Source organism: Triturus cristatus, chromosome 1_2 (assembly GCF_964204655.1).
Source record: "Triturus cristatus chromosome 1_2, aTriCri1.1, whole genome shotgun sequence".
NCBI classification, from domain to species: domain Eukaryota; kingdom Metazoa; phylum Chordata; class Amphibia; order Caudata; family Salamandridae; genus Triturus; species Triturus cristatus.
In genome coordinates, this window is record NC_140580.1 from 35,115,998 (window position 1) to 35,125,619 (window position 9,622).

The following is a 9,622-nucleotide window of genomic DNA, read 5'->3' on the forward strand; positions in this document are numbered from 1 at the left end:
CTGTGTGGACAATAGTAGGGCCACTATTAATTTTAGGACTGATCTACAGTTTGCATCTGCAAGTCTCAGTGTGAAGTTCTAAGCCTATGATTCACACACCTCTTCCTTGCAAGAGTTACTTTTCTTCAGCACTTTCCAGCTAAAAACTGTCACAGCTCAAGCCTCTTGTACCATCAAATGGCCCCACTGTTAGGGGTAAGCAATGCCTGCTCTGCAGTGGCGTAGCTAGACCATGTGGCTCCTGGGGCTATCCCTCAGATTGCCCCCCCCCCCGGGGGGCATGCACTTCAAAGATGTCCGAGAGACACGTAGTATCGCCACTAATAGTTACCTTGATCATGCAACTTACATGCACATACATGACACGGATGAGGCAGCTTAAAAACAGTCACCACCACAGAGCAATGCCACACAACAAACATGCACAAATATTCTTGCCACACATCAGGCCCGGCTCCAGGAATTTTTGTTTGGGTGGGCCAAGGGTGTATTTGGGTGGGCCACTGCGGGCTCGATTTGTCGCATATATGTCTGGGCAGGCCTGCTTCAGGGCCCTCCTTTATCTCTTCTTAGTCTTATAAGAACAAGTAAAACTCACTCTTTTCCAAATCTCTTTCTAAATATTATCACTTTCCATGTAATGTTCCTTTAATGGGAAGAGGAGGTTTCTGAGGTGGGAGTATCAGGCAAGTAATACTACTCAGGCTCCATCTGTTCAAGCCTTCATGGAGGATCCCTCTTCATTACTACCTCCACCTGACCCCGAACTCTGCAACGCACTCCCTTACAGGCTCCCTCTGTGCGAGCCTTCAGGGAGAATCCATCTTCATTACTACCTCTACCTGACTCCGGACTCTGCAACGCACTCCCTTACAGGCTCCCTCTGTGCGAGCCTTCAGGGAGAATCCCTCTTCATTACTACCTTGACCTGACCCCGGACTCGGCAACGCTCTCCCTTACAGGCTTGATTATCCACTACTCCTCTCTCCAGTGCACCTTATTTCACAGCGGACCTTGGGCCCCAGCCCCATATCAGGCACCATCGGGCTCCACTTTGCTTTTTCCCGGTAAAAACATTAGTAAAATCACCTTCAAACTTAAAACATTGAATATGGCAGTAAATATAATTAGCACGCACTTTAAAGTATGTTCCACAGTAGCCCTTATGACCCGACTGCTAATTAAATAAACAAAAACAGAAAGGCCATGACAGGGCCGGCTTTAGCGCTGATGCGAAAGTCTTTTTTGGCGCCACACTAATAACCTCTTTCTCCGTAAATACCTTTACTACCACCTTCCAACAGTGCCCCTCATCCCTCCATGGCCCCCCTAGTGACCTCCTCCTCAGATTGCCTCACGCCACAAGTGCCCCTCATCTCCCCATAGCCCCTCCCCCTCATGACCTCCTCCTTGGACTCCCTCACTGCCACCATCCACCAGTGCCCCTTATCTCTCTGTAGCCTCTCCCCCTCATGACCTCCTCCTCAGACTCCCTCACTACCACCCTCCACCAGTGCTCCTCATCTCACCCTAGCTCCCCCTCCACACCATGACCTCTTCCTCGGATTCCCTCACTGTCACCCAGGGCACAAGTCCTAAAAAAAGAAGTGGGGGGACGCTGACGTCACAACAGCAAGTGATGTCACGAAAGGTGGCTTGCACCATCAGACTCATTGCCTCCCCTCACTCACCCCTTAGATGCCATTGCATCAGAGAAGCCAGCGCGTGAGCAGCGTTCTGAATGAGCTCCAATCTCGCCCCAGAGAGGCCAAAGAGTAAATGTGTGGCTCCATTTTCTCCAGTAATCGAGCTCCCGTTCAAATAAGTGAGGGGACGCCATCCACCCGCCTGGTACCCCGACTCGAGCCCTGCAGTCACCCTCCACCAGTGCACCTCATCGCTCCACAGCCCCTCCAACTACCTCCTCCTCAGATTCCCTCACTGCCACCCTCCACCAGTGCCCCTCATCGCTCCGTAGCCCCTCTCTCGTATGCATCTGTTGTTTAGCGCTACTCATATCAGTGTAGTGTGTCAGCACTTTATACCACGAACACATTATACAGAGACAATGAATCATACAAGTATGTAAATCAGTCTACAGGGAATGTTACATAAGCCAATGAGGATTACAAGGTGTAGGAATCACATGTCATCCATACTGGTGGGCAGTATATTTTGAGAGGGTTTGGTCTGGGGAAACACAACCTTAGGATTTAAAAGAGTATTCCCTGGGGGTCAGCTTTACTGATAAAAATGTATCTCTGCCCAAACATACTCATTTTAGCAACATTAGAATGATGAAAGACTGAGGAAGTTCTAACTATATCACAAAACAAATCTATACCATTCATGTTTTTATGCAGCTCTTTGGTGACAGTTCATTGGTCACTGTCCTATGTTAGGATTGAACTGCAAGTAACACAAGGATCTCTGTGGCAAAGGCAGCAACCCACTGAGCTTCCACACAAAATACAGTTCATCTGCATTTAAAAACTACTAACAGACAAATAATTGCTCTCCAGCGGATCATTAATCACCAGCGTTATTGGGGCATCTTTTATTGTCTTATTGTTGTCCTGCATCAGCCATGATAATGATAAAAACTATTTAAATGAAGCGCACACGAAGTACGTGTCCTGCTGGGCCTGCGCGCATATTTTTAAAAAGAAAAGAAACACATTCTCTTACCTACTACTGCACTAAAACGAATTATCCACGGACGCAGCAGAGCAGACTGCCCCAGGCCACAAGGTCCTCACGACCGTTGCGGCCGCGGCGGACTTTATAATTTATTTAGTGACACTGTGTCCCTAAATAAATTATAAAGGCCGCCGCCCTAAATATAGTGCCGCCTGGGGCGGTCCGCCCCCACCGCCCCCCCCTAGCTACGCGCCTGCTGCTCTGCAGAGATAGAGAACGTTTTGCGAAAGTCCCTTGCCATGCTGAAGAAGGACAGGAATTTATACACGCTCCATTAAGGGACTGAAGAAGGACAGGAATTTATACACGCTCCCTTAAGGGTATAAATGCAGGCCAGCAGATGGACCTAGTGCTTGGCTTCTGGAAACTTCACATTTGAGACCGTGCCCACTTCCTGTTCCTTCGTGGAGATCATCCTTGCTGTGGGTGAAACCTGTTTTTCTGTGGAGGTATTAAATCCTATTTCTTTTTGGCTGCCAATCCTTTTTGTTCCTTTTCTTTTGCCAGCCGGCATGCTACTGCTCCCTGATTCTTTTTTGTGGATGGAGCGTTTGCCTGTTATTGCGCAGTAGCGCTAAAGGCATTTAATGAGCAGCAACTATTTTTTTATTTGAGCAGTGTGTGACTCCGCAGCCGCGTTTGAAGGTAATTCGCGGCCGCGTCCTTTTTCTCGCTGCAACCGCGGTCGCGTATATATCTAATGCGCGACCATGTTTATTACAGTAGCACCTCTCTGATTATTTTTGGGGGTTTTAGCGCCAATTCATGAACATTCCTTGCCACAATATCAAGTGGCCACATTGGGCTGATTAAACGCCCCTGAAATAAAAGGCCTTTTGGGAAATTGAACCATACTCCAGCTTTTTATTTTGTGCCAAAGTCCCTATGTTTGGAAATCTCCATATGTTCTCAGTAATAGACTGTGAATGCTCTTAAGAGGCCTACGAATTTGTAAAGTCAGACTTTTGTGGAACTTACGCCTTTAAAACATGTTTGGACATTGAAAGCAAACCTTTTTGGATTTACCTGCCTCTTCTTCTTCGGATCTTCTGCGGACTGTGAATGGAAATAACTGATGTGCCTGATTTACCTTGTTCTTCGAATCACTCACACAGTTCATACGTTCCTTATCAATTCTGGCTGGTAAGTGGAATGACTGTCTCTGCGGGACAGGCATAATATCCTTACGAAGTTTTTGAGATTTACATAAGGGGATAGAATTTCATTTGGGGCATTTGTTGTTTTCTCTCCTAGGACACTCACTTTGAATTCGCTTTCCTTGAACCTTTTGGGGATTCAGAAGAGGCTACCTGGGTTGGATATCATTCCCCGCATCTCCCTGGGCTAGCGTTCCTGTATGAGAGAATCTCTTTTCCATATCAGGGGGGCTGTCTTTGGGGAGTGTGGAGAGCTCTCTTCGTTCCCGTGGACTGGGCATTACTTCAGGTCAGTGGATCCGGCGACAAAAACGTTGTGGTGAATTTGAGAGTTTATTTTTTTATTTTATTTATTGTTGACCGAGCGATCATGTTGGCATACACAGCTGCACGCCTACAACCCTGAGGCCGGCTGCTTTGTCGCTGCTAATTACTACACATCTCAGCTTATCCCACATCCCGGAGGCTGGTTATCACTGTGTTCAAAAGTGGCGATTTTATATATCTATCAAAGATTGCAGCTCTGCATGTCATTTCTTATAGTCTTTCCCCCATAAGGGGCACAGAGTTTTCTGCTTGGAACATCACAAAACTAAAATCAACAGTGAATTTGAGAGTTATGTTATCGAAGCAGCTGCAGACACATAGTGCTTGTGAGTTTCGGATCTACTGTTAATTTGGGCCTTCTGCAGGTGCCCTGCTACCTCATAGCGAGTGCTGAGGCATCCTCAGACTTGTAAAAATGTTTCTGGTTAAAGGGCACACTTCTTGACCACAGATGAAGATGACCCTGCCTCCTGATATTGCTGTAAATCTTAGCTACCTTCAACATAGTCGACTATTCCACCTTCATATGCACCCTCGAGTTGCAAATGGTATTCATGGGCAATATACTTCACTGATTCTCCTCCTACCTTTCCAACTCACACCAGTATGTTCCCCTGTGCATCTCCAGGTCTCAAAAGATTCCTATCACGTGTTCAGCTCCCCAGGGTTCCATACTGTCTCCTATTATCTTTCCCCTTTACATGGGGCCACTTCATGTTTTACTCACAGATAACAGCATGAAGATTCACCAGTATGCCGATGTTGCACAACTCCACTTGAAAGTTTTCCCTGCTTTAGACATCCAACTCCTCAAACACGACTTGCACATCATCCAGACCTGGATGTCCATTGCCTATCTGAAGCTCAAACCAACCAAGACAAAATTATTTTTATGTGCCAATAAAAAGAACCAAGCTGTTTGGGTGGAGCCTAGCTAGACTGCATGATGGCTGCTCTCTAGAGAGGTTCTACCGGCCAGAATATATAATCCAGCAGAATCCTCCACATGGCGGGCTCAATACGGCCACCTTGCTATCGCAGTTGTCAAATACACAAATCTACATCCCCGGTGGCTAATTTTGGACTGTCGACGGGCTGAGAGAAATTTCCTTTTTTGTGGGGACACGAACCATGAGAGTGCTCTGTGTCCATGTCACGCGACAAAGGTGCCAGCTGTCGTACACTCCTACTGTGGACTGAAGTGTAAGGTCCGCCCGGGTGAAAGAAACTACACCACAATAACTTCCGCACCCTGCAGGCTCCCCACACGACTGAGCAGAGGAGCCAGGCTGAACCAGTGGGGCTGGGCCAGAACTGAGAGTCGCGTGGAGCTGCTTGGCATGAGAGGCTGGCACCTGGCCTGCGCTCTGTGGGCCTCACTCTGGACGACTGCAGCTCTGGCCATAAACCAGCCACCCGGCCGACGCTGCACCGTGTGCTGCATGCCATGAGGGGCCAAATCCGGGGTATAACTGTGAGAACCCAACCACATCCTGCCCTTTGACATTTTCGAATGCCACTGCAGGGACATTGAATTGCAAAGGCACTGCAATTAGCTGATTGCTTGCTGTGCGTGCATACTGGTTTGGCGGGCTGCATGGGGGTGGGGGCACAGCAGTAGGCACCCCCTGGAATATACTAACCTGCGGATGTCCCACGCACCGGCCTGCACCCCGTCCACTGGGCCTATCTCATTCTCCAAGGACGAGACGCTGTGCCTGTACTGTGTGCAAAAAAGGATCTACTCATAAGATACTTTTTGCTAGGTGCAAAAAGTACACTTCAACCTCAGGTCGCATCCTGAAGATCATAAGGCAGCCTCTATACAGCACCACAGGACATATGCAGGAGAGAGGCCTTAGACGGGCGGCGACACCCGGCGTTAGGCCCATGCCGAGAGTGGCAGTGCTTTGTTGGTGGGCCATTGTGCAAATGGCTGGGAGTGTGCTGTGATGGTATAGTTGTGCCTGTGGTGCCGGTGCTGAGCCGCGGGCAACTGGAATCTCTCTGAACTGTGGCCAGATACTTTGCCGCTTCCTGCATGGATAGGTGTCCCCACACTGACCGCCTTGAATCTGCTGGCACTAGGAACTTGCCGCTAGTTGCACTCTGTGCCCACCCTATATCTGCTGTGGCCTCTGCCCCCTGGGACTGCTCATGCCCCCCCAGAAATCTTGTGGCACAGGGTGTGGCAGGGTGTGGCAGGGTGTAGCGGGGCCCTGTCTGGAAGACGCCAGACATGAACAACCTACACTACTCATCATACCCACTGACAAAATTGGTAAACATGATGCTCGGCAACCCAAGCTCACATTCGAGGGCAAGTGCCTCATGCGGCAAGTGGGGCAGGAAGCTGGCGCTGAATCTTCCTCGGAGAGCCAAGAGGAGAATGCCACTCAAGATCTGGACCTTAAAGAAATACTGGTGGTAGATCACCTTCAGAACCACTTCTCCAATGCAGAGGATGTCCAGTCTGTCGTCAAGAAGCACATGTTGTGCATGGATATGGTCTTGGCCTTGATAAAAGCCAAGAACGAAGACCTTGAAGTAAGATAAGGATGCAACAACCTCAGAATCACTGGAATCCCAGATTCCACATCGATCACCAAGATGGAGGACGATGTGGAGACCCTGATCCATGAGCTATTTGGGGAGATGTTATCCTCGGACTTAATTGTGGAAAGTGAACATCAATCTCAGGCCCCGCGCTCCCCTCCCCCCCCCCCCCAGACATTGGATGGAGGAGTCACTAGATCAGTAGTGATTCTTAGATTTTTGTGGGGACACCTAAAAATTTGGGCCACTTTGCCTTTCCTAGTGTTCTCTTTTTGACTACCTCCCAGTGGTTCGCCTGCAATTTAGAGGAGGACACTGATGGGAATAATTTACATTTGGGTTATTATTATTTGTATTTTGTCCTTTGTGCATTGTATGTACTCGATATTTTGTGATATATGTCATTGTATTTCTCTTTGAATAAGGCCTGTTTCTGTGTATTTTGAAAATGATTTTTGATGTATTCACAATGAATATTTGATATCCTTGAAGGGGTAATTAAATGTGCTCTCTTCGTGAAAGTTCTTTTGTATTATTTCCTTGATACCTTTTTCTCTTGCATATATGTATTTCCTTATACCCAGGTATTATAGGGTTAATTGGGTATACTCCTGTTGTTTACCACTACCCCTCCCCCCCAGGGCACCCAGGCTCACCCCATCATAGCACACCTAAATTATAAGGACAGGAACACTGTGCCGCACATTGCTCGGTAGCACCAATCTATACACTATTAGGGCAACGACTTTTCCTTTTACCCTAATTTCACTATGGCAGTGCAGGCGGCCAAGCGAGAATTCTTGAAAGATACGGGGCCCCCTGCTACTAATGAGAAGTTTACCTAGGCAGGGAAATACATACTGTGAAATTTCTAGGGCAACTTCAAAACATATTTTAAACAACCATAATGGAAAACATTTTAGGAGAGAAAGGCTAACACTCTAAATTAGAAAAATACAAATATATTTTTTATTAAATATTTTCTCTAAATATTGTTCAATATATACAATTCATGACAGAAAAGTAACCATTTAAATCAACATACAGACTACATTCATCCACCTATCCATACATACATATCATAAACATGTTTTGGTTGTTCACAATGATCAATAGTTTGAATATTCCTGATATTCCATAATTTCAACCAAGAGAGAACAATATTCCCAGTTATAACAACATAATTGCATATATGTGTTGGTTACAAAAAGATATACAAAACACACAGGCTAAAGATGTGGCCAATGTCCCATGAAGTAATGTAATTGGCGGGTGGTTTTCATATTGTCTCTATGCACGTTTCAGCAGAACCTGCCTTCCTCAGGAATGCCTCCTCCAATTAACTTCTCAAATGGTACGGGTCACAGTGAGCTGATGTAATCACATCACCAGGACGGTTCAATGTTCAGAACGTTCAATGTTGCGTACCTTCTTATGTGGTACTATTCCTTCATAAATTACGTTCGTAGGTGCCACCGATAAATTTGTAGCTAGTTAATAGCAACCTTTAAAAATAGAGAGGAGTTCTGGAGAACATACTGGAGAGTTTTATATACCTCTATTAATAAATTGTTTTGTGAATATTCTTGCAGTTAAATACAATATATCTCATTGCAGGACATTCCTTATTTTAACCAAAAATCTACTGGCTGAATGTTTCCCATCTGAATCATACAGGGGTTATATTTACCTGATATTTTAATAGGTAAGTCACACTTTAATAATGGTGGATCATGTGTTGTTTCTATTTTCATTTTTTGGTGGGGCGATGTAATGACAAACAGTATGTGCCAATTTTTTAACTCTTTCCTTCTTAAAAATGTGTAAAATGAATCTGATATTTACAAATGTATAAACTAATATATTATTGTATTGTTGTATATTAAATTTCTAGAAAACTCTGTCCTGAAGAAGGTGGTTGATCCTAATCTCACCGAAACGCTGCGTCAACTTTTATGTAGTTTTCTTGTTTATTTAATTCAAATATGAATTTTGTGTAGTTTTTTTGCTTATTTTTAATCACTAATTCAAATGTGTTCTAAATATTGACTATTGGTAAAGATATTTTTATATGTGTCTTGATTGTTTTTAACAGATTATGAATAAAAATCAAATGTGTAATCTTTGAAACGTTTTGTGTTTTGCATTACTGTTTTCTATGCATCCACATGCCAGTGTGTTATCTGGGAGTCACTATACGTTCGAGGGATATATGGTGCAATTGCTGCTGTCTTTGTAACTATACGTTTTTCTAAATAATTGAATACGTTTAGGGACCCCACCGTCATTGTACATGTTCATAGTACAACACTTGATCCTCATACAAAATTAGGGACTTGTTCTTTTTCTTGTCTAAATACCCCGTCCCTATATTCAATAATAGGGTTACTCCTCCATTTTTAGTTCTATTACGCACAGCTTGCAAACTGGGAGTCTTGTATATACATTGTCCAATATCATTTTGGAAGATTTATCCTAATTTTTTTTGATGGATGTCCTAAAAACCTATGGATTTACAGAGAATCAATTCAATAAAATAATTAATGGGACATCAAAAGATATTTCCTCTATCACAATTACTAATGGTGACGAGAAACAATGGAAAACTCTGTGGAATCTTAAAAAAAAGGCCATAAGGACCGAACTTCATGCCGATTTTCTTATCGAGTATTGTAAAAAAGGACAAATACCAAAAGGCCTACAGGTCTGTAATGAACCTGGGGTTTTTATAAAAAAATCTGAGATTTATAGCAAATTGGACTTTCATTGCAAACAGGTGCAGTCGTGATTGGATGCTGTTAATAATAGAAACTGCACATGAGGTGTTGATCATAGAGAGGAAGGAAATTGAGGAGATGGAACTTAAACTTAAAGATAGCACA

The 9,622-nt window shown here is 44.8% G+C and overlaps 1 long non-coding RNA gene across 1 annotated transcript; it reads left to right on the top strand.

Moving 5' to 3' along the window:
• The first annotated feature begins 4,013 nt into the window (after positions 1 to 4,013).
• LOC146866696 (uncharacterized) lies at positions 4,014 to 8,867 on the top strand. The gene is made up of 3 exons (XR_014960474.1): positions 4,014 to 4,146; positions 8,358 to 8,445; positions 8,635 to 8,867. It is a non-coding gene; the product is annotated as an uncharacterized LOC146866696 (long non-coding RNA).
• The last annotated feature ends 755 nt before the right edge of the window (positions 8,868 to 9,622 follow it).